At 48.3% G+C, this 22,581-nt stretch overlaps 1 long non-coding RNA gene across 2 annotated transcripts; it reads left to right on the plus strand.

Moving 5' to 3' along the window:
• Positions 1 to 2,648: 2,648 nt before the first annotated feature.
• Positions 2,649 to 13,883, plus strand: LOC127336689 (uncharacterized). 2 transcript variants are annotated; one of them, XR_007873463.2, is made up of 3 exons: positions 2,682 to 3,283; positions 3,375 to 3,541; positions 13,460 to 13,883. It is a non-coding gene; the product is annotated as an uncharacterized lncRNA (long non-coding RNA). The 2 variants fall into 2 exon arrangements; XR_007873462.1 differs by lacking the exon at positions 13,460 to 13,883 and having other exon boundaries at positions 2,649 to 3,283; positions 3,375 to 3,789.
• Positions 13,884 to 22,581: the final 8,698 nt, after the last annotated feature.

The raw sequence follows: 22,581 nt of genomic DNA on the forward strand, positions 1-22,581 counted from the left end.
GCCCACGCCAGTTGTGGAGGCGGAGGTGGAGCAACCCACGCCGGTTGTGGAGGTGGAGGTGGAGCATCCCACGCCGGTGGTTGAGGTGGACGTGGAGCCGCCCAAGGATTGTACGTCGGATGTGGAGGTTGAGTCGAAGGCGGCGGATGCTAGGCCGAGTTCTGGTGCGCCTGTCGTAGGGCCTCTTCCTCCGTGAGGCCCAATGTCATGATGCTGGTGGCATACCGGGGCAGCGGCGCTAGCACCGGTCGGTCCACCTTCGAGATGAGGACGCCGAGCCTCTCGATCTCGTCCTCGGTCATCGTCGCTGGGAAGTTGAACTTCCGGCCCTCTTCCATGGCCACCTACCATTCGTAGAAAATGCAGGCGATGAAGTTGTCGTTGTCGTCCTTGGCCTCCTCGTTGTGTTAGGCCAGTGCGTCGCAGTCCTCGTCGTAGTCGTCGTCCTCGGTCTCACGCCATGTGTGCCAGCTATTGGAGTTGGCGGCGAAGGCGGGATCGGCGCGGTGGTCAGGCGGCAGGTCTCGCCGCCTGCGCCGGATCTCGGTGCTCCTCTCTGGCTCGCGCAGAGGCACGAGCGGGACAGCACCGGAGTTGGCCGAGCCGCCACCGCCGCTAGGCGGTGCATGTCCCCCGGCGGTGGCACGACGTCCGGCCTCCGGTGCATGAGCCGCGGTACGTGGACGGGATACGATGCCATTGATGGCGGCGTAGAAACCCGGCCGCCGCCCGCCTTGATGCGCGTGCAGAAGAGGCAGCCGCGACATTGATGGCGAACGCTGCAGCGTAGACGTAGACGCGGAAGCGATAATCGCTGAAGCGGCGGCCGCGAAAGCGGTGTGCTTGATATTGTCCTATGGCTCGCTGCTAGGCGGGCCCATTGGAAAAGTGAGCGGTCACTTGGTGCATCCGCGCAGCGTCCACCGCGACGCATCCCGAGCGCAAATATGCGCCGCGTTTGTCTACGCGGACAGCCGGAACAAGGTACAGCCCCATTTTTCGACCGAACGGATACAAACCGATCGCTCAGGGTTTTCTACAACAGTCTGCAAATAGTGTTTTGACATCACTTCAGCCAAACCAAGGCCACACAGGCAGGAGCAGTAAACAGCTGCATGCAAGTAGCTGACTCGGGGTAGTTGTTCCCGATTCAAGATTCCACAGCCCGATAAGAAGCAATCGGGAAGCACGAGCCCGACAACATACGGTGGATGAGTATCGACGCAGATTTGCTGCTACTCGGGCTGTGTTACCCCGATATCTTCTAATCGGGGTACTAGTCCCCGACAGTGTATTATTTGTGGAAAAAATTAAAATCGAGTATTATTTCTAAAAATAAAGAAAAAAATTGTATTATTTTAAAAAAAATCGCAGGGAACGCAACAGACTTAATCTTATTTTTAGTTAATTACTACTTTGTTCTTAACTAGTTACTTATAATCTCTCAAATATCGCTATTCTAGTAACTTATAGAGTAGGATATTTCAAAACCACGGTTTGGGTGTGTACGTAGCTGCGCGTGACAGCGCAGTTGCGGGGTTGTGTTATTTCCATTTACAAAGCTTCCACAAGACAAACTTTGTAATAAATATTTTCTGCTACAAGTACTAGAATAACTCTGTTGTTGGTGCAGGAACGCAAACATCAATTAACTACAGTAGTTGTTTTCTCGTGATGCGGCTAACTAACTGCTTAGCACATGTATTGAACTAATCTATCAGAGTGAAAGAGAAACGCGTCTGCTATCACCATCAGGGCTTGCGTACCTTAACCTGCTACCACCTCCAAGAAGGCAAGAAGGAATCAACCGAGGAATACGACGGTGATGCAGGACCGGTCCGAGCTGGTGGCAAGCATGCCCGGCCATCTTGTAAGGGGCCTTCTACGACATGGATGCTGGGGAGTCGCTCGTGGATGTGGCAGAGGAGTGGATGAGGCGGTGGACCCCCGCTCGATGTGGCGGCGGCGCTCGACGAAGTCGCCGGTGGGGGATGTGGCAGTGGAGTGGACGAGGCGGTGGCGGCGGCATTCGCGGATTTTGTTTTGAGGGTAAACATGGCACTTTATTAAAGAGTCAAATATTTTGGAATGGTTCTACGAGCCAAACCGGACGTCCAAAGTCTGCAGTAGTTGCTGATTGTGCCAGTCTATGAGCCTCAGTGTTTGATGCTCTATTCTCATGCCTAAAGGACGTCTCCAAAAAGAGACCGCCGGTAATTTTTTTTTACTCAAGTATCATACTCCTATAGCTTCCCACGGAAGGCCGCTTTATGTCGCTCACCATTGCGAGGCAGTTCGTCGCCACGGTGACCATCTGGAGTTGCAAATCCTGGGCCAGCGCCAGTGCTTCCATGCATGCCATGGCCTCCATGACTGCCGGATCAGCGTCGAGGCCCCCAATTAAGAACGGGTCTGACTCATCTCTCACTATGTCACGGTGGATTTTTTGGGGCACTTTGTTAGAGGCACTTTCACTTTAGAAAAATTATTTTTTGGGGTAAAGTGCCTCTCAAAATTGATTTTTAAGGGTATTTTTTGAAAGTGCCTGTAATAATATGATTTTTCGAGGCAATTTCTAAAAATGCCTGTAAAGATACATTTTTAAAGGCACTATGTAAAGTGCCTGGAAAAATAGTTGCCCATTTTACGAAAACCCTCCGTACATATTATGATAGTCAAACAGCTCCTTCCACCTACCGCGCTTTCTAAATTGTAAAATTCCCCCAAGATCTACCTAGGAATCTCGTGCCTCCGCCGCCGCCGCCGCCGCCGCTTGCCCCACGCCATCACCAAGGTCTTCCACCGCGGCCGCCCGCCGCTTGCCTCGCACCCACCTCTCCTCGGGATCTCGCCCAGTCTCCGCAGGATCTAGTGGCCATCGTCGTGGTCCTCCTAAGCGCTGGTGAGGGGCTGCTCCTCTGCTCCCGGACCAGATCGTGGCGGCGGCGGCGAAGCGGCCCGCGGAGTCATCCACCTCCTTCCGTAGCTTGGTCGTCCCCACCACCTCCTCCACGGCCCTCTCCGCGGTGCAGCGCCCGCAGAAGAGGCCTCGGCACCAGGACGCGGACGAGGCATGCCTCGCCGCATCCAAGTGCTCGGAGGTCATCAGGGGCGCAAGGACGCGCCCCGTGGAGGTCGACGTCTCAGAGTCCTCATGCCTCGGCTCCGCCCTTGAGTCCGACTTGGCCAGCCCCGACGATGCCGAGATGACGGATTACTGGTCGGCCTGCGGCGAGCTGACCTCATCCTCCTGCTCGACCTCTCCCGATGTCTCCATGAAGAGGTGAGCGGATTCCACGCAGTTTCTCTCAAATTTGTTCGAAATTAGGCCTTCTAGATTCAATGCGGTGTTTAATCCGATTAGTTTGTGTCAGGGGAAGTGATTCGAGGACTTGGACGACCAAGAGTGCTACAAGTAGTTCCGGTTGTGCGAACAACAACGAGTGGTGGCGTGCGAGTACGCTGAGGTGAACAGAAACCATGGCCATGCCTTCATGGAGCAGTGTTTTGTCATGGTGAACTGGATCATAGAGGTCACTAGGTCAGTGTATGTTGGCGCTGTATTCTGCATTCCCTACATGCATACCGTAATTCTACTTTAGCTCAATTTGATTTTGTGGTACAAGCCCACATTACCTGTTCACAGTCTGACAGTTCTGAGTTCATTCAGCATTGGTTTAGTTGTTGAATGATATATGTTCTAAACTGCACTGTAGTTTTGTTGTAGATAGTAATCTCATCCGATCGTTGTGTTAATTAATTGTTCAATGACCTAACAATTCGGACCGAGTCGATCATTGTTTGATGCAGTGTTTTCTACATTGATGTCTGTCAGGAGTGGTTTATCTCTAGCATATACGCATTAGACAGCCACTTGCTTGTGCAAAAGTTTCCTGAATTCGTTGGCTTCTACAAGTTGGATATTGAGATCCCTGGATGGTTTATCTGACGTGATTACATTCTATTTACGTGTTTACATTCTACTGACACTGTTTACATTCTACTGACGTGGTAGTGTGTTTTCTAGTTAGTTTGGGTTAATTCAGAATCCCTGCATTCCTGAAGAATGACTGTTTATTGGCCCTTCCTTGATATATTCTTACTCAGTACTTGTACTTATATGCCACCTCCCATCTTTTTATAGGTCACTGTTTTAGTCTCATTTATCTTGCACCCGTCACAACGCAAAGGTACTCTGCTAGTACTGTAAAGAACATCGATTAATTTGTACTTGTCTGCTACTCGGTTAATCCTACATTATTGAGGATCAAAATAACAAGAACATTGATTAGACCATTGATCAGATGTACATTTTGTAATTTAAAGTGGGCCTTGAATTGATGCAAGAGTACTCCTTTAGAATATACTAGCAAAGAAAGGCGCGGCGGCACGCCGCGCCCATTGTGGTTGCAAGTTGAAGAACAAAAGGTAGGCCTTTTTTAGAATATGTTGCATAGTTTCAATAGGAGAAGACATTGTGAACAAAATTGTTTACTTGAGGACTTTATTTATAAAGTTACAACACATGTAGTTAAGTTTTGAACAATTTGAGTCTGCAGCCATGAAAATGAGGAATATGAAGGCAGGAAGCCATCCCATGCTTTTATCTCTTATCGGCTCATGTTGGACATGTCAAATATTAGACATCGTAATTAAGGGGAAAAGAATGGGCTATCACTGCCAATATGCCATTGAATAAATCCACAGCACATAGTGCACTGATGAATATTTATAATTGTTGCCGCAAATTGGAAGTATGAGTATTATCTTACTTATTAGTGTGTGCAATCATGCAAATTTACCGGTCGTCTCAGTATTCTTGCATGTAAAATGAAGACAGAACCATGTGCCTGGTGTGATAAAGAATCAAAAAGAGTATTCTCTATTGATGTAGCTGGAATAGAGTAAGAAACCTACTCGGGCTAAATCAATGCGAAGAGCACATGTCCTAACTGGTAGAAATAAAATACACCTCAGCTATTATTGTCTGTAGATATCTAAATATGTACTCACATCAGGTGGAAGACAAATACAACAGACACGCTGGAGGGCTACTATGTATTGTCGATTTTTTATCTTTGGAAGCGACGATCCAGTAGTGTCCAGTTCAAAAATAAGAGCGACAGTAGATTGCAACATGAGAAATAGTTGAGGTGCTCATGGAGAATTAACTATTGAGTTTTTCTCCTGCTTTCTTACATTTTGTATGCTCGTGGAGAACTAACTAACAGTAAGGTTTTCATTAGTGATTGCACTGACCTGTCCAGCCTCAGTATCATCATCATATTCTACATGAAAGCAATAATGATTCAGAAACAGTTTCGAGTCTCACAAAGTCTAACGGAGTAGTAAAATAAAAAAATAGCTAAATAGCTAAAAAAATGGAAGATGAACAAAACACAGCTGACTCCCACTGCAAGAGAACAATCTACATAAAAAATCAGAAAACATATGCAAGAAGAAACATGGATGTAAAGAACCTTATGGTGTTTTGGCAGGCCAAAGCCTAAGGGGCAATATATCGTGTAGGTACCATTACATCTCTATATATACTGCATAAGGTTTACGCCACGTAGTGCCTATGCGTCTTTAGTACGTATACGGTCGGTATCAACAAATGTATGCATGTGTTTGATGGCTAACGGATTACTACTGGATCGCCAAATTTCAAAATCGGTATCTACGAACATGTGTTAGAACTAAGATGAGACATATAATGCACGCAAGAATTAGATGAATTTACGAACAATTTGTTAGAACAGGACACGTATCTACACCCTTCTTGCCGAAGTACATCGGGTGGGGCGATGAAAAGAAGACAGTGGAAGGAGAAAATGGTCGTCGACGCCGCCGCACCGGTGGGACGAATGCACATGGACTTAAGACAGACCCGCGCTTGAGGCCACCGTTTCCCGTTGAGTTTTCGATGTCCAACGCCACACGGATGCCGAGATGGCTCCGGCGTTGCTCGAATCGCCCTGGAGCGCCAAGGTCATCGCGAGGAGGTGATGTGGCCCATGTAGCTGGTGGGGATATGTGAGGGCGCAGTGCAATGAGCTCTGCTTTGTCGCAACCCCATTTCCATACACAACACGGTTGCATTTCTATAGCTAATAACATGAACACAAGTTAAAACCAAGGCGGAAAGGAAGCCACTGCAAAAAAGAAAATTAAGGATATGGATGGGTTGATAGAGTGCAAAATAAGCATAGAGAGACCTATAACACATAGATAAAACCACCCAAAAATAGTTATAGAAAAATTGGCTGTAAAAAACTCAAAACCCGGAATGGGGAACTGTTCATTTTTTTTTTTTTTTTGCACAAAAGGTGGAAACCATCGACGACCATAATGTATTGAATCTAAAAGGTGGATGGTAGCATAGGCAGTCATACACCATCCAAATCTCCGAGTAGATGTTATTTTATCGAAAGAAGAGTATCTTAACTTGCACGATAAGGGTAAGAAGCACACTCAAAACCGAATTACATGCTAAGAGTGTTTCCTACCTTTTGAAGCCCCCTTTGTTTGTTGGCCGTCAGCGATGTCTACAATGAGGTGTGCTTCCTAACCATAGAGGAATGGTTAGGAAAGTCGGTGCGATGCCGCTCCTACCCGCGTGATACTCCCGTCGCCGATGTCCCTGTCCTCGACAAATGCGGCCCTCGGATAAAGCCGTAGGTGGCGGCGGCGAGGCAATGGAAAATCGGTAGGCGACATGGAAGGCGTGGGGATAGAAGAAGGAAAACATTTGTAATGAGCCGACCGATCGCGTCCGCGAAATCGGTCGCTCCACCACACGCGCTCATTTCGCTTTCACCCGCGCCCCGCGTCGTGGCGCAACCTCCCGAGATGCGGCGCGCCTCGTCGTGCTCGTCGCCGGCGGCGTGGCGGAGGCTCACGCGGCGGCGGCGGAGGAGCTGCCGGCGACTCGCGTCGTCGTGCTCGTCGCCGGCGGCGTGGCGCATCCTCCCGAGACGCGGCGCGCCTCCTCGTGCTCGTCGCCGGCGGCGTGGCGGAGCCTCCCGAGACGCGACACGTCTCTGCTCGGCGGCGGCGTGGCGTAACCTCCCCGAGGCGCGACCGTCGTGCGGCGGCGGCGTGGCGCAACCTCCCGAGGCGCGCCCTCCCGAGACGCGGCGCGCCTCGTCGTGGTCGTCGCCGGCGGCGTGGCGGAGCCTCTCGCGGTGTCCGGCGGAGGAGCTGCCGGCGACTCGCGTCGGCGCGGTCGTCTCTCGGCGGCATGGCGGAGCCTCCCGAGAGGCGCGTCTCCCGAGACGCGAGGCGCCTCACGATTCGTCACCGGCGGCGTGGCGCCTCGTCGTGCTCGCGGGCGGCGGCGTGGCGGATCCTCCGGCGGCACGATGTGCCTCCTCGCGCTCGTCGGAGGCAACCTCGCGGAGCCTCTCGCGCCGCGCGTCCTCCCTCGTTGCTCTGTCGTCTCCCACGGCGGTTTGGAGAGAGAGAAGAATATGAGTGAGAAGAGGGAGCATGTGACACGGTTGACCACCGCACCGCCCATCACATGGCTGTGGACCCTACCACGAAGAACAAAAGGCTACACACACCCGAGGCCTTAAACGAAAACTAACACCACCGGAAGAATCGGACCAAACAACCGACCGAAAATGCAAGACGCACCAAAAACTGGACACAAAACAATAACAGAGCAGTTTGAGCCACGTGTTAGCACCACATTAATCCCAAAAAAATTCAAAAAACTAAGAAAAATCGAAGTTGTTCAGGTTTGGTATAGTAGCTAGCATGTAATGGCGCGGCAAAGACGCCGCGCCTAGGTGGTACCTGCGAGTTGAAAAGCGGAGGAAATTTCATGGTATGTTGTACTTGTGAGGTGAGTACATGGCCATATTAGGAGATTATAATCTGACATAAAGAATGGGTTTAACACGGGGAGAGGGATAGGGCTCTGCAAAAATGCCATTGAGTACGCACAAGCAAATATGACACCGCAATTGTGCAAGATTTCTCCCCATGTATACACAAATATACAGAATCGGAAAATTATATATCCTAATTATCACAAAGAAATAATTTCAGAAGTGTATACCACTCAATAATTGCACGGTTCAAATCTTGTCATGCTAAACAATAAAAGAACGCCAAACACAAATCGGCCGATTAAACTGATAGGTCATCTACAAATACATATTGTTCGTGCCTCCGACTATGAAAACAAGAGTTCATATACTACATGAAAATACCGTGCTAGTCATTTTTCTTATCGGCAATCCCTCACTACCGCCGGAAAAAAAACTCTTAGCCTCCCTAGAGCTTGAACAACAAACTCCATTTCCGTGCAACAGGTGACGCTGGAAATTAGTGTCCTTGCCTCCTTTCAGAATGTTGCTCAACTACAGGCTGCAATATTTGAAAGAAAAAAAGAGACATCAGTTTGGTTAGTCCTGACTGTGCACATCAAGCCCCCAATAGCAATGATTCAAAGCCTATCTTTAGATACAATTGTACAGCTCATAGCAGTAGGCAATGCCCTATTTGTGCTGGTCTAAATTCAGAAAAAATTATTGCCTATGTAATTCAGTATGTATATTGTGCTTGTGCTGAAACAGAATTGGTGACCTGGGGTCTTCTCCTTGTCCAAAAAATGAAAGTAATCCGGGTAGCATTGTACGAATTAATCAACATGTCAATCATGCATCCATTACTGTTGTATATCATTCATGGCAAAGAGTGAAGGAAGAACACTTAGCAAACCGCACAATTGAGTTATTAAGGGCAGTCTAAGGACTAAGCATCACACATGAGAAAGGGACCCAACAATGCATATCGAGGCCTTACGCATGTTTTCATATAAATGAAGCAAAATTGCAATGGGAGAGCAAATATATAGTACAAAGAGGTCGCACCTCATTCCTAAGTGAACTGGTCACATAGGTTAGAGCTAGTAAAAAAGTAGAGATATGTAGAGCCGGTGGCCCTTTTATTTGCAGTTGGGTAAAATTAAAACGGGAGAAATTACTAATCAGATAGGAACAAAATGTAAAGGGCATAGAGATTACTCTTTGAGAGGTACATTAGAACCATGAGGAGCAACATTGTTTAGTAGTAGTAAAGAAGCAACACAATAGGATTCAACACGCATTTACCAACTCTCAAAGACAAATTCGAATAAAAAACACGACTCCAACAAAAGGATATCACGACAACTTTGTCATATAACAGAGCCTGCAGTTACTACATAATAACAATTAAGAACCAAGCACCGCATCGCTTAAACAAAGTGTTCTGCACTGAGCTGTGTCACATAGATACATCGAGGATTTGGCACTTGCAACCTCCATCAATAGAAATTTGAGTTAAATCTATCACAGGACTTCCCAGCGAGAACGGCCGCGCCGTAGGGTTATCGTGCGACGAAGAATAAAAGACTACAACACTTGAACTCTATAAAGGACTGATATCGATATCTCAAGTGTTGTGTATACTCACATCTAGAGAAAAGAGATGTCAACCGGGAAGGAGAATCATCAACCACGATAAATGTTGCCTCCCTATCCTCGGTGCGAGAACAAAGTATATTGGAGTCATTTTTTGAACTCGGACATATGGGAGTTAGGCAGTCCCTGGAGTGAGGGAGATAATTCTGCGTCATGGATACAAAGGGATCATCAGGACCATGTAGCAACCATGTTCACACACTATGTGCTAAACCATTTTTGAGAATGGCAGTAAATAATTGCATGGCTTCTTCCTTTTTTGTCACCCTTAAACAACAAAGGTAGCATAATTTTTGAATCTCTGCACATCATCTGAAAACTCGTCGAGCATGTTCATGCTGAGATAGATTACTCTGAAAACTACGCGATAAATGACACACCGGCAGCTATAAGCCATCGATAATCAGTTGCGACAGTCCCATCGCAGGAACAACCTCCCCATCCAAAATATGTTACCGATTCTTTTCTCAAAACAATAGTGTGGTAGTACTGAGACCTTCCTAAAATATCATATGGTCTGTCATGTAACCACCTAAATACAAATCGGTAAAACTAAGCTCCATTTCTTTATACGAAAAACGACTATAGGTAGCACTAATTACTGCAATAATCATCTTCGGATGCATCAACTAAAACCAACTTCAGCATTACTTGTAGAAAGGAATATAAGAGTGTGCAAAGGTGAAACAAAATTATGAAATATGCAAGAAACAATACGGAAAACATGCCACTCTATACTAAAAGACGACACTTCTCAATGAATTCCAGGTTATGACGATTCCAGTCTAGGCAAATTGTGCATATGTCACGAAAGGACATGGCGATGCAATTGAGCTGACTAAAAGGTCCAAATCAGAACAACGAGAAAACAAAATAGAATACTCGGATTTGTACAACAATGGATCGGACCAGCAACATGCAAATTCTGGAAGGCGGTGGAGGTGTACAAAGTAATATACCAATACGGAAAGACACCAGTATTTGTCATCTTAAACTATAAATATTTAAACAAAAGAACATGAAAATATCATCAAGTAATATTTGAGGTATACATAGGTTAGCAAACGTGGTGATAAGGATCTTGACAAAGCTCACTGAAGCAACACCGTACGAACCAAATTGCAATGAAGAGCCATAACCAGTCCAGGCATTTGCACTGATGACCCAACAACGTCACCGAAATCCGAAGTACCTACAAAACAAATTAAAGAAATAAAACATTTTTTCGCAAATCCACCTTTGGCTTTATAAATACATGATTCTTTTGTGTAATTCAAATACATGAAGCATTGAGGACAGACATTGCCATGGAATTAACATTGTTTCTCTCATTTTAATAGCACTCAACATAATATAAGATGGTTGTTTCCAACACAAATAGGAAGTAGAACCATGGAGCCAATTAGTCGGCCGCTGCCTTGGCGAATTTGCTAGCTGATCCTGTTAAACCGTAAAAATGACACGACAACTCATCCATCAAACCAACCAGCCTGCAACAATTCTTGCATGTTTAAAAATGCACCTTCCCATGGCAGCCTACGGAACAGCAAATCGAATCAAGAACACACATGGATAACAGAACATCCCAAGAAATAACTCCCACGAACACTAATCTTCACCTCAACCGGAGCAGCATGTACCAGCCAAACTAAAAAAAAACCCATGTCCTTTGGCGGCCGAATGCAAAAATGGGCAATCCGTGGACAACTCCGGCAGCACGGCAAGAGTGTCACCGGAAATTAGAGAAGAGGTTGTATGGCCACCTCAACTGATCTGGTATGAGCCACCAGAGAGAAAATAGAATCCCGTCAGCTCGTGCACCACTCCAACTCTGCCATGCCATGCTGCGGGCTTTCTCCCTGGCCGGCCACGCTCCTGCGCGCTCGGCGGCGGCGCGCAGGTCGTCGAGTGTGGGCCGACCACCCGGTAGGGTCGAGGCGCCACCGCGAGGTGATGAGCTGCTGCGGGAAGACAGGAAAAAGCTTACTATCTAACATGCAAATAATTTCTAACATCCTAATCACAACAAATTTGCTCACCGAATTGTGCAATCATCTATTTTCTCACTGAATTGTACAATCAACTATTTGCTCACCGAGTTGTACAATCATCTAATATTTGGCAAAAACAGAGACAAAACTTTGAGAGAAGGAAAAATAATCATACCTGTTTTCCGTGGTGGTTGAGGTGCTGCAGGTCGGCCGAGAGGAGATGGTGCAGGCTGGCCACGGTGGCTGAAGCGCTGTAGGTCGGCCGAGAGGAGGTGGTGCAGGTCGACCACGCTGCAGTGCAGCGAGAGGAGGTGGTGCGAGGCCGACCTGCGGAAGCGTGGCTGGGGAGGAATTGCAGGTCGATGGAGGAGAGGTGGACGGAGGAGGCGGTGCGGGTCGTCCGATGAGGCGCCCGAGGACGTGGAAGGCGGCCGGCGGTGAGTGGCGGCGGCGCCCTAGGGAACCTTACCGCGAACGGAGAAACCAGAGAGCGAGCCTCCCCGTTTTGCCACGAATCGCGACACCGGCGGTGGGGAGCGCCGGTCGCCGAGTGGTGGGCGTTGTGCCGGGCCGAGGTTCCCCGAGGCGAGACGGAGAAACGGTCGGCGGGGGTGGAGCCGGTCGAGAGCTGTCCGTGCGCGCCTCGACTCCGGCCGCGTCGGGCACGCACGGGCGGGCACGCCGCCGGCCGCGTCGGCCACTCGTGGGCACGGGCGAGCAGGCCCGGCCAGGCAGCGGCTGCAGCTCGGCCACGGCGGGCGGCGAAGCGCGGTTGTCGCCGGGCGGGCGAGCCGTGGCCGGGCGGGGCGGCGGTCGCCGCGACGGGCGTGGGCGGGACGGAGCTGGCCGCGGCGTGGCCTGGCGAGCCATGGCCGGGCGTGGCTGTCGGGACGTGGCGGAGGTCGCCGGGCGGGCGGCGAGCCGTGGCCGGCGGGCGGCGCTCGCGGCGACGGCCGCGGGCGTGGGCGGGGCGGAGCTGGCCGCCGGCTTCGTGACGCATCTGGTCGTGATCGTGGCAGCCGACGGCGGGCCGGAGACGCAGGACCCGATCCCTCGGTCATCCCTGCCGTGGCGGCGGACGGCCGGACTGGCGAAGCCCTCAGAGACGCCGGAGAAGGTCCCATGGAGTCTACTGTAGATGGAGATTGGGCAGCTCGTGAGGGACATGGGGAGGAGATTGGGCAGCTCGTGAGGAAAATTAGTGAGCGGAGGGGTAGGCAGGGGGTCCCAGGCGGGACGCGTGTTGCACTGCTGAACCATTCCTTGCACCGCTTTGACCAACTGCTGGACCGAAGCGGTGGAGTTGGGAATTTTATGACTATGTCCACCCAGAAGTGTACACGATGTAAAAACCACACAGGGTGAAACTAAAAAGAAACTGCAAGACGTCCCCTGAAATGCACACGAAAGATCCATGTAGCACAACAGAACACGTGTCAGCATGGCACATAGGCACAAAAATAATCCAAAATTCTGAGAAAAATGGAACTTGTTCAGCTTTAGTATAGTAGTTTTTTTTTTTTTAGTATAGTAGTTATTATGTGGGAAGACTCCTTATGTTGTCATCTGACACTCAATTTTAGAAACCCAACCGCCTTGCCGTGCCCTCCTCCTTCCCAACGGCGGCAGCTCCAAAGGTTACAAGATCTCCACCCCTCTCCCTCACATGATGTTCCACGGGCTCATGCCCTGACCCGAGAATGGTTGTGAATTGTGATGCGTTCATGATATTGTGCGATTTAACTGGGATACATGGGATTAGGAGGGCTAGGAGTGTTCGATTTAACTGCAATACATGGGATTAGGAGTGTTCTACTGAGATTTTTCATGTCCACAGTGAAGCATTCTTTAGAGATAACCATGTTTATTTTTTCTTGAAATAACAGGATATATTTCTATTTCTTTTCTACTAAGGAGTATGAAACTACATGTTGTTTATTAAATTGGGTTGCATACATGGATTTCTTATGTTCCTGCCACTTCTTTATTCAGGCTATCATCATTGGACAAGTTTATGGAGTATCATGCTGCAAACCCAGGGTAGGTTATTTAGAAGGGTGGATGGCCTGCCACGCAATGAGTTCAATCACACCGAACTCAAGAAGATCACATCTGACACCATTTCGTTCGAGGACTTCACTCATAGATTGAGAACTTTGATACTAGGAATTTGATACCATGTTTAGGCCAGAGATTTAATTTTTTGCAAATGCATTGCATTGAATGCCATGAACACATGTTCTTCTAGCAATAGCCTAAAGTTTGCTGTTACATGTGCACTCTGTGTGTTATTATTCAACTCCTAGGTTATGTTTGCTGCTGCTTGTAAATAAGGAGTATTGCTCCTAAAATTTGTCGAACCACTATGTTTCTACTGAGATATCTTATGATTTTGAGAGATTATGTCTTACATTCCTGTTTTCTGGCGCTATTATTAATTGTGTGGAATTTTAAATATTGCAATATACATGCATCATGTGAGCTCATGCCTTACGATTTTTTGAGGCACTTTGAAAAGTGCCTTTGCAAATAGATTTTTTGTGGCACTTGTGCATAGTGCCCACATAGATTTTCTGAGGCATTTTTGCAAAGTGCCAAAAAAATTATTAGAGGCATTGCTCAATAGTGCCCCAAATTGTAATCTAAGGCAGTTTTCCAAATGCCTCAAAAAATCTATTTTTAAAGGCGTTTTCAATAGTGCCTTAAAAAATATATTTTTAGGGGCATTTTTAAATACTGCCTAAAATGATTTTTCCCTACACCATTTGATACAGCACTTTTTTTATTGCCTTCAAAGATTATTAAAGGCACTTTTGCTATTTTTTAAGGCATATTTTTGTGCCCCTAATAATCAACTGTGGTGTAGTGTCTGCAGATCACTCCTACGGCTCGGCCTGTCCCGTCTTCGACATGGCGGCATCCACGTTCAGTTTAGCGCACCCGACTCCTGGAGGAATCCATGTATCTTGGGTGTTTCCGATGAGTCATTCTAGAAGTCGTCTTGTTTCTCGAGCTGACGATCGATAGATCTCTCAGATAGCCCTCAATGAACATGTGGGTCGACAAGGAGCTGCTCTTGAATTCCTCCTCATGGATCATCTTTCGTCTCGCGTACCAGATAGCCCAGAGAGTAACTGTCTCCATCAAAGCAAAAACTCCACTGCTTGGCTGAGGGAGAATCGCTCATGCAAATATGTTCGAGTGACACCTTCATCAGCAAGAGCCCAAACCGATCTGGCTAAAGTACAGTTTAGTACCGGGGGTCAATCGCAGGTGGACGTCTCCACATAGGGTTAATTATTGGTTTGCCACTACAGCTCGCGCAACACTTAGATTTGCCACTAGATTAGAATGGTGCTCAGTTTTGCCCCTAGTCTGTGTGCAACAACTCGTTCCGTGACTCTGCCGTTTCCTTCAGGTCAACGTCCTTGACTCGGCCATTTCAGGTGGGACCAGATGGAGACGCGTTTGAGAAAAAGACCGTTGCTGGCCGTTTCACGTGGAACCCACTAGGCAACTGTTGGCTCTGTTCCATTTTAAACCGGCGGAACGCGCGGCCGGAGCTCGCAGCGCTGAGCAAGAATCGACGGGGATCGTCCGAACGGGGGACGGGGTTGGAGGCAGCCACACGAAGAGGTGGGAGGGGCGACCCCTTTTGGTAGCTAGGAGCCGGGCGCGGGCGACCGAGAGGGCGTCGTTGACGGGGAGCGCCGCCGACGGCGGGAGCTGTGGAGGGCGCAACCGTCTGCTACAACCACCTCACGGTTCAGATCCCCTTCGGCTCCGGGTCCATGTCTTCTTCTAGCTCCCGCGCCACCTCCCGGTTCGAGGTTCGTGTGCGCATGGAGATGCCGATCCTCCTCTGTCCGCGGTGCCGGGCGGCCGTTGATCGGAGGATTTCGCGCACACCGAAGAACACCAATCGTCCATTCTACGTGTGCAGCCGCGAGAAAGGGGTAAGAACCGGGGAAATTTCACTATTTTGTGTGGTCGGGATATTTGAGCAATATGGTTGATCTGTTTGGTGTGCTTGCAGATAAAATGATTCTTCCACGCTGATGAATCAACTGCTAGATGAGCACGAAGAATGGTTGCCCATCCTGCCACAGACGACACCGGCCACCGCGCTAGCTAGTGCAGAAGAGACGGAGGGCGGAGCACGCATTGGCAGAGAGGTAGCTATTGAGCTAAGGAGGATGAACCAGAAGATTAGAGAGCTCGAAGATCAATCACAAATTTGCAATTACATTTGTGCATTTGTAGGTGGTATTGTAATCGCACTAGGTTTAATGTTGATATTGTATGGAAAGGCATGAATTTGTCATGAATTTGTGATGAATTTTTAAGCTTAATGAACTTGTAAGCTTGAATTTGGCATGAATTTCCAAGCTTGAAATTAATAAATTTGATCAAAATGCGCTAGTAGCAAAGGTTTGGCTTTGGGCAAATGAGAAGGATGGGCAAATGCGAAGGGTTCTTTAAAAAAAGGGTGAAGAAATGAACAAACAAGAAGGGGTGCGGCTGGGACTCGAACCCAATACCGCGTGGGTTGTTAGCATCAAGGACTGCTCTTGTAACCAGTGGGGTGGATGGAAAGATATTGAAGAGCAAATGAAAGAAAGCTACCTATAGTTAGTTCTTGACTTGGTTTGGGGTTTAAAGACGCATATGTTTGTACTCAGTGTTTGTGCACGCTGCTTAACCACAAAAAGGGGTGCATCTTTGTGATTTCAAGCATTGCGTGTTTGTGGTTTAGGGTGGAAAAATGAACAAACAAAAAGGGGTGCATCTTTGTGATTTCAAGCATTGCGTGTTTGTGATTTTTTGTTTCATACTTATATGGGTACCCTACTTATATTACATCAAAGTTCATACTTTGATCTGTGTTTGTGATTTCATGATTCATACATTGATATATTGCATCGAAATCATAGAAAACTAAGATATATCAGATGCAAATATTGGTAGCCAGATCATGACGCAAAATAACTTAGATAAAATAAGATGCCTAGTTCCACCGTTACACGGAAATAACTTAGATAGATAGATAGATAAGTCCAGGGACACGACTCGACACGGAACCACATAGAAAAACAAAATAAAAATGAAAAGCTAAAAAAACATGACGAGCTTCACGAGAACACATCTTGGCCGCACCACCGTATTCACCACCGTCTTCACTTGTTGTACGGGAGGCAGTGCATACATTTCCCGGAGAAGAAGATGGACTCGCAGTCGGTGAAGATGTTGTAGTTGGTGAAGAAGATCGACTCGCAGCCGCACTAGAAGACCTCGCCGAGGAGGTCGTACGTGTCGAACCGGTTGGCGAAGGTGACCGTGAGCAGCTTGACGGCGACGCCTTGACGAGTTTCGTTGATGTAGTACATGACGGGTGAGCCCGGTGGGAGGTAGGAGAATGTCTCCTCGAGGAAGTCTCGGGTGAGCTCGACCTCGGTCCTCCACCTCGACTTCGCCCACACACGGAGCGTGTTCTCGACGAGTGTTGGAGATATGCCCGAGAGGCAATAATAAAGTGGTTATTTTTATATCTTAGTGTTCATGATAAATGTTTACATCCCATGCTATAATTGTATTAAGTGGAAACATTGATACATGTGTGTTTTGTAAACAACCAGAGTCCCTAGTAAGCCTCTCGTTTAACTAGCTTGTTGATTAATAGATGATCATGGTTTCCTGATCATGAACATTGGATGTTATTAATAATAAGGTTATGTCATTATGAGAAAGATGTAATGGAGACACACCCATAGTAAGCATAGCATTAGATCAAGTCATTGAGTTCGTCTTGCTATAAGCTTTCGATGCATAGTAACTGACATAGGCATCCCCAATGGGCTTGCCGAAGAAGGTACCCGGGGTTTGTTGAAGGCCCACGACCCGAAGTTTATGAAGCCCGGAAGCCCAGTTGTGGAGCAGTTTGGAAACATAGAGTTGTATTAGAAATAATGACTTGTAACTACTACGGGTCGAACTCAAAGAGTCTCCCGGACTTTGTAACTTGTACATCACGAAGCCCTCGACTCCGCCTCCTATATAAGGGAGAGTCGAGGGACAAAGAGAGGATCGATTCATTGTCAACATAACCCTAGTTTTTCTAGCAGTCGAGTACCTTTTCCGGCTGAAACCCTCGAGATCTACTTGTCCTCTACTTTCGCTAAAACCCTAGTCTACAATCTGTAGGCATTGACAAGTTGATACCTTGTCAATTGGCACCGTCTGTGGGAATTAGAGGCGACAAGGAGCTGATCTCGATGGCACGTTCAACATCGTCGATATCTTCGGTGGCAAGCAACGCGATGGATGGAGGTAAACGGGTCGAAACTGATCTAGTCGATTTTATTCCTCACCCGCCCTCCCGTGTGGATGCATATGCGTATCTGGAGGAGCCCATGGAGATGACGTTCGGAAGTTTCCACTTCCGCGTCGGGAAGGATGGATCTCACCGTCTTGCGATGCCGAATTCTTCGGGATCGTTCGCGGTCGATTCTGATTTCTCGGGATCGGCATCATCCTTCGAGTCAGGCGAAGAGGAGATCTCGCCGTCAATCTTCACCAAGCCCGCGTCAAGTGGAAAACTCGCTAAGATCTTCAGCAACATGTCCTTCGGGTCGTCTGCGGACTCCAATATAAGCAGTGACTCAGATAGTGTTGATAGCTTCATCGACAAATCTACCCTTATTCGGGAGGTCTTCGCCGATCGTTACGACGGTGTCACCGACCCAGAAAAGAACAACTCAGGGCCAACATATCATCAAGTATACGTGATTGGCGAATCCAGCCATCCGGAGAACGAAACATCAGAGGCTTTCGATGATTTGGGAAATCCATACGTCGATCCCGTTGATCTTACGCGAGGTTTAGGGACCAAATATGTCGGGACTACACCACGCCAGAAGTTGCAACTACCGCAAGCAGCTTGGGATAGAGCGACAACAGCCTTGAACGGTACCAATCCGTTGACCACCGCCGCGACGGTGGAGGAGTTGCAAGCGTACCAATACAGACTCGCGCGTGCTGGTCGAGAACTGGAGAAACAAAGGGTGATATTGGAGCAAAGAAAAGCAGCAGCTTCCGCGTCAAGTAGGCGAAGAGCTGAGCTGAGCCGACAATCAGGAACTTCCGGAGATAGTCACAGAGAAGCTCGCAACAGGGCAAGATCTCGGCTGCACAACATACCGGAGCACGAGAGGGAGCATCTGGTCCAAAACCTTGACATGTCTTTTATGTCGATAGACACAAGAGGAAACATCATCCCCAAAACACCGGAAGCCGGATACATGGTGACTCAGGCTTACATACTGGCATCCAGGCCACCTCCCGGAGATCCAAGAGAAGCATTGTATAACATGGCTATGGCAGGAGTTGGAGTTATGGGGACAGCATTCGCAAGTACAAGCACACCTCCCGAAGGCATGGCAAGACAAAATAGTCCACGACCCACAGTAGTGGTTCAGGACCCTCCGAGAACGTCGGCAAGAGATACAGCAACACAGGCGCGGGTCGACAGGGCGCGACAAGAAAGGAGAGAACGTCGGCACTCACCAGAGGTCGATGAGGAGGATATGTGCGGCCTCCCCTGTTTTACTCGACGAGTTCGTAAAACACGGGTCCCGTCTGGGTTTAAATTACCCGACAACTACAAGAAGTTCGACGGATTGCAAGATCCTGAGGACTGGTTGGTGGATTACCTGGAGACAGTAAAGCTTACGGGTGGAACCAAAGCAACTGCCATGCAGAGCATCCAGGTACACTTGAGTGGAGCAGCGCGATCATGGATAAAAAAGTTACCGTCTGGATCTATCGACAGTTGGGAAACCTTCGAGGACATGTTCATAAAGAACTTTTTATCCACATGCATGAAACCTGCGTCAATAGAGCAACTAAGAGCTTGTCGACGGAAATATGACAAGTCGATGAGGACATACATCCAGCGGTGGAACATTATCAAAAACTCGGCAGAGAATATATCTGACGAAAGAGCGATAGATGCATTTGTCGCTGGGATCAGGAGGAAGGATTTAGTCGAGGACTTGGGAAGGACTAATCCAAAAACAATATCGGCACTCATGGAGATAGCGAATCGCTGGGCAGATGGAGAAGATGCTGTTCACAACAAGCGGCATAGGTCGCCCGAGGATGACCGTAACCGAAATATTCAAAATAGACGACGTTTTTCTCGACAGTTCCCAGATTATGACGGTCCCGGCCAAATATCGGCCGGCTTCCGAGGAAATATAGGAGGAAACAGTCGAGATGATTCTCAAAAGAGCGGTGAGCACCGCAGCGATTACAGGGACGGTCCTCGTCCCAAGAGGCAAAATAATGGTCCAAGGTTCCAGAGGCCGTATATATCTCCCGAAGATATGTTGAACGGACCATGCCAAATGCACTTCTACCTCGACAACAACGGGAAGAGACAGTCGGGATATCTGCAGAAGGACTGTCGAACTTTCCAAGTACTGAACAGGTACGCAGGGCATGTCAATACACAGGCAGCAAATAGAAATCCCCAGGGGCCAAGGAGTGAGATTCATCTTCCACCTCCTCCCGCAATCACGGACGAAAATCGACATCAGTTGCAAATAGCGGCAGCTCCAGTGAATGGTCCCTATATCAACACCAATGGGGAGGTCTCGATGATTCAGAAGGGCAGGCCATCCAATAGAGCTCAAAAAGTAATTTCGCGGCAAGTCTTTATGGCAGAGAAGATGCCTCCACCAACAATTGAGTACCTGAATTGGTCGGGGCAGGACATCGGCTTCACCATAGCGGACCACCCGCAGCAAGTCCCTCGACCAGGGCAATCAGCTTTGATCCTGCCGGCGGTGATTGCAGGATTCGACGTTTCACGAGTGTTCATAGATGGAGGCAGCAGCTTGAACCTCATGTATGCAGATACTTTGAGGAAGATGAATATATCCTTGGCGAATCTAACACCAACCGACACGCGTTTTCATGGTATTACACCAGACAAGCCAAGTTATCCATTGGGAAAGATAAGTCTCGATGTTCAGTTTGGAACCCTAGAGAATTACAGAAGGGAGAAGTTGGAGTTTGAAGTCGTGGATTTCCCGTCACAGTATCATGCTTTGCTAGGGCGACCGGCGTATGCCAGGTTTATGGCGGTACCACACTACACGTACTTGTTGTGAAGGCTCCCTGGACCTAAGGGTCCGATCATAGTAAAAGGAAGCTTCGCACTAGAGGATAAGTGCGACAAGGAGTTTCATCGGCTGTCAGAAACTTTCGGGATGCAAGCAGAATATATGGCGTCAAAGCTGACAACTGACTACGACGTGTTGCCAGATGGAGGGAGGCCGCTTAAAGAACCAACCTTTGATACCACGAAGAACTCGAAGGAAGTGCAGATACACCCGACAGATCCCAAGAAAACGACAGCTATCGCCACAAACATGGACCTCGCATCGGAAAGCGCGCTCGTCGAGTTCCTCCGTGAGCGCTGGGAAATCTTCGCATGGTGTCCAGCTGACATGCCAGGAGTACCCAGGGAACTTGCCAAGCACCCCCTTAACTTGGATCCATTGGCTAGGCCAATCAGACAACCTTTGCGGCGTTTTTCGGAACCAAACCGCAAAGCAATGCTGTCAGAAATTAATCGACTCAGAGAAGCTGGATTCATCAAAGAGTTACATACAGAAGCCACGTGGGTAGCTAACCCAGTGCTGGTCCCGAAGAAAAACACGGAGGTCCTTCGCATGTGCGTCGACTTCACGTGTCTCAATAAACATTGTCCAAAGGATCACTTTCCCCTCCCGAGGATCGATCAAATTATCGACTCCACGGCAGGCTGTGAACGTCTTTCCTTCCTGGACGCTTATTCTGGTTATAACCAGATACGACAAAAAGAAGAAGATGAAGTCAAAACAGCTTTCATAACACCTTATGGCGTGTTCTGCTATAGAACAATGCCTTTCGGGTTAAAAAACGCAGGAGCAACATATCAGCGGATGATGCAAAAGTGTCTCGCCACGCAGATTGGCAAGAACGTTCAAGTGTACATCGACGATGTCGTCATTACAACAAAGCAGGGCTCAACCTTGGTTGAGGACCTCAAGGAGACTTTCGACAATCTTGATAAGTTTTGCCTCAAGCTAAACCCGACGAAGTGCTCTTTCGGCGTCCCTGCAGGCGAACTTCTCGGGTTTCTGGTATCAGCAAGAGGAATCGAGGCTAACCCAGAGAAAATCCAAGCTATAGTAACAATGCGGAAGCCAACCAAGCTAAAGGAAATACAACAGTTAACTGGGCGAGTCGCGGCTTTGAGCAGATTCGTCGCCAGACTAGGAGAAAAGGCGTTGCCATTTTACGCCTTGATTAAGCAAGGAGAGAAGTTCGAGTGGAACGAAGAAGCAGACAGAGCCTTTGAGAACCTCAAGCGCACAATCTCAACATCTCCAATATTGGTAGCGCCTAAGGAAAAGGAACCCCTCTTGTTATATATTGCAGCCACACCTCAGGTGGTTAGTACGGTACTTGTGGTCGAAAGAGAAGAAGAAGGGAAACTTCATGGAGTTCAGAGGCCAGTATATTTCATCAGCGAAGTTTTATCGCCTTCAAAACAGCGGTACCCGCACTATCAGAAGTTGGCATATGGGGTATTCACAACTGCAAGAAAGTTGCGACACTATTTTTAGGCGCATCCGATAATAGTGGTCAATGAGGCACCTTTGTCAAATATATTAAACAATCCAGAGGCTACGGGTCGTGTCTCCCTCTGGGGAATAGAACTTTCCCCTCGGGACATCACGTACGAAAAAGAAAAGCAATAAAGTCGCAGATCTTACCAGACTTTGTCGCAGAGTGGATGGAGCTGCAAAGTACAGGACCTCCAGATTTGTCGAGAACTTGGACCATGAACTTCGACGGGTCCAAAAGGCTAGAAGGAGCCGGAGCAGGCGTGATATTAGTGTCACCTCAGGGAGATAAGTTGAAGTATGTGCTACGGATGACGTTTCCTAACGCGTCTAATAACGAGGCAGAGTACGAGGCACTCATACACGGGATGAAGATGGCGAAAGCTTGCGGCGCAACCCGGCTAAAAATATTCGGTGATTCTCAACTTGTGGCTCAAT

The sequence above is a fragment of the Lolium perenne genome, chromosome 2 (genome assembly GCF_019359855.2).
Source record: "Lolium perenne isolate Kyuss_39 chromosome 2, Kyuss_2.0, whole genome shotgun sequence".
Taxonomy (NCBI): domain Eukaryota; kingdom Viridiplantae; phylum Streptophyta; class Magnoliopsida; order Poales; family Poaceae; genus Lolium; species Lolium perenne.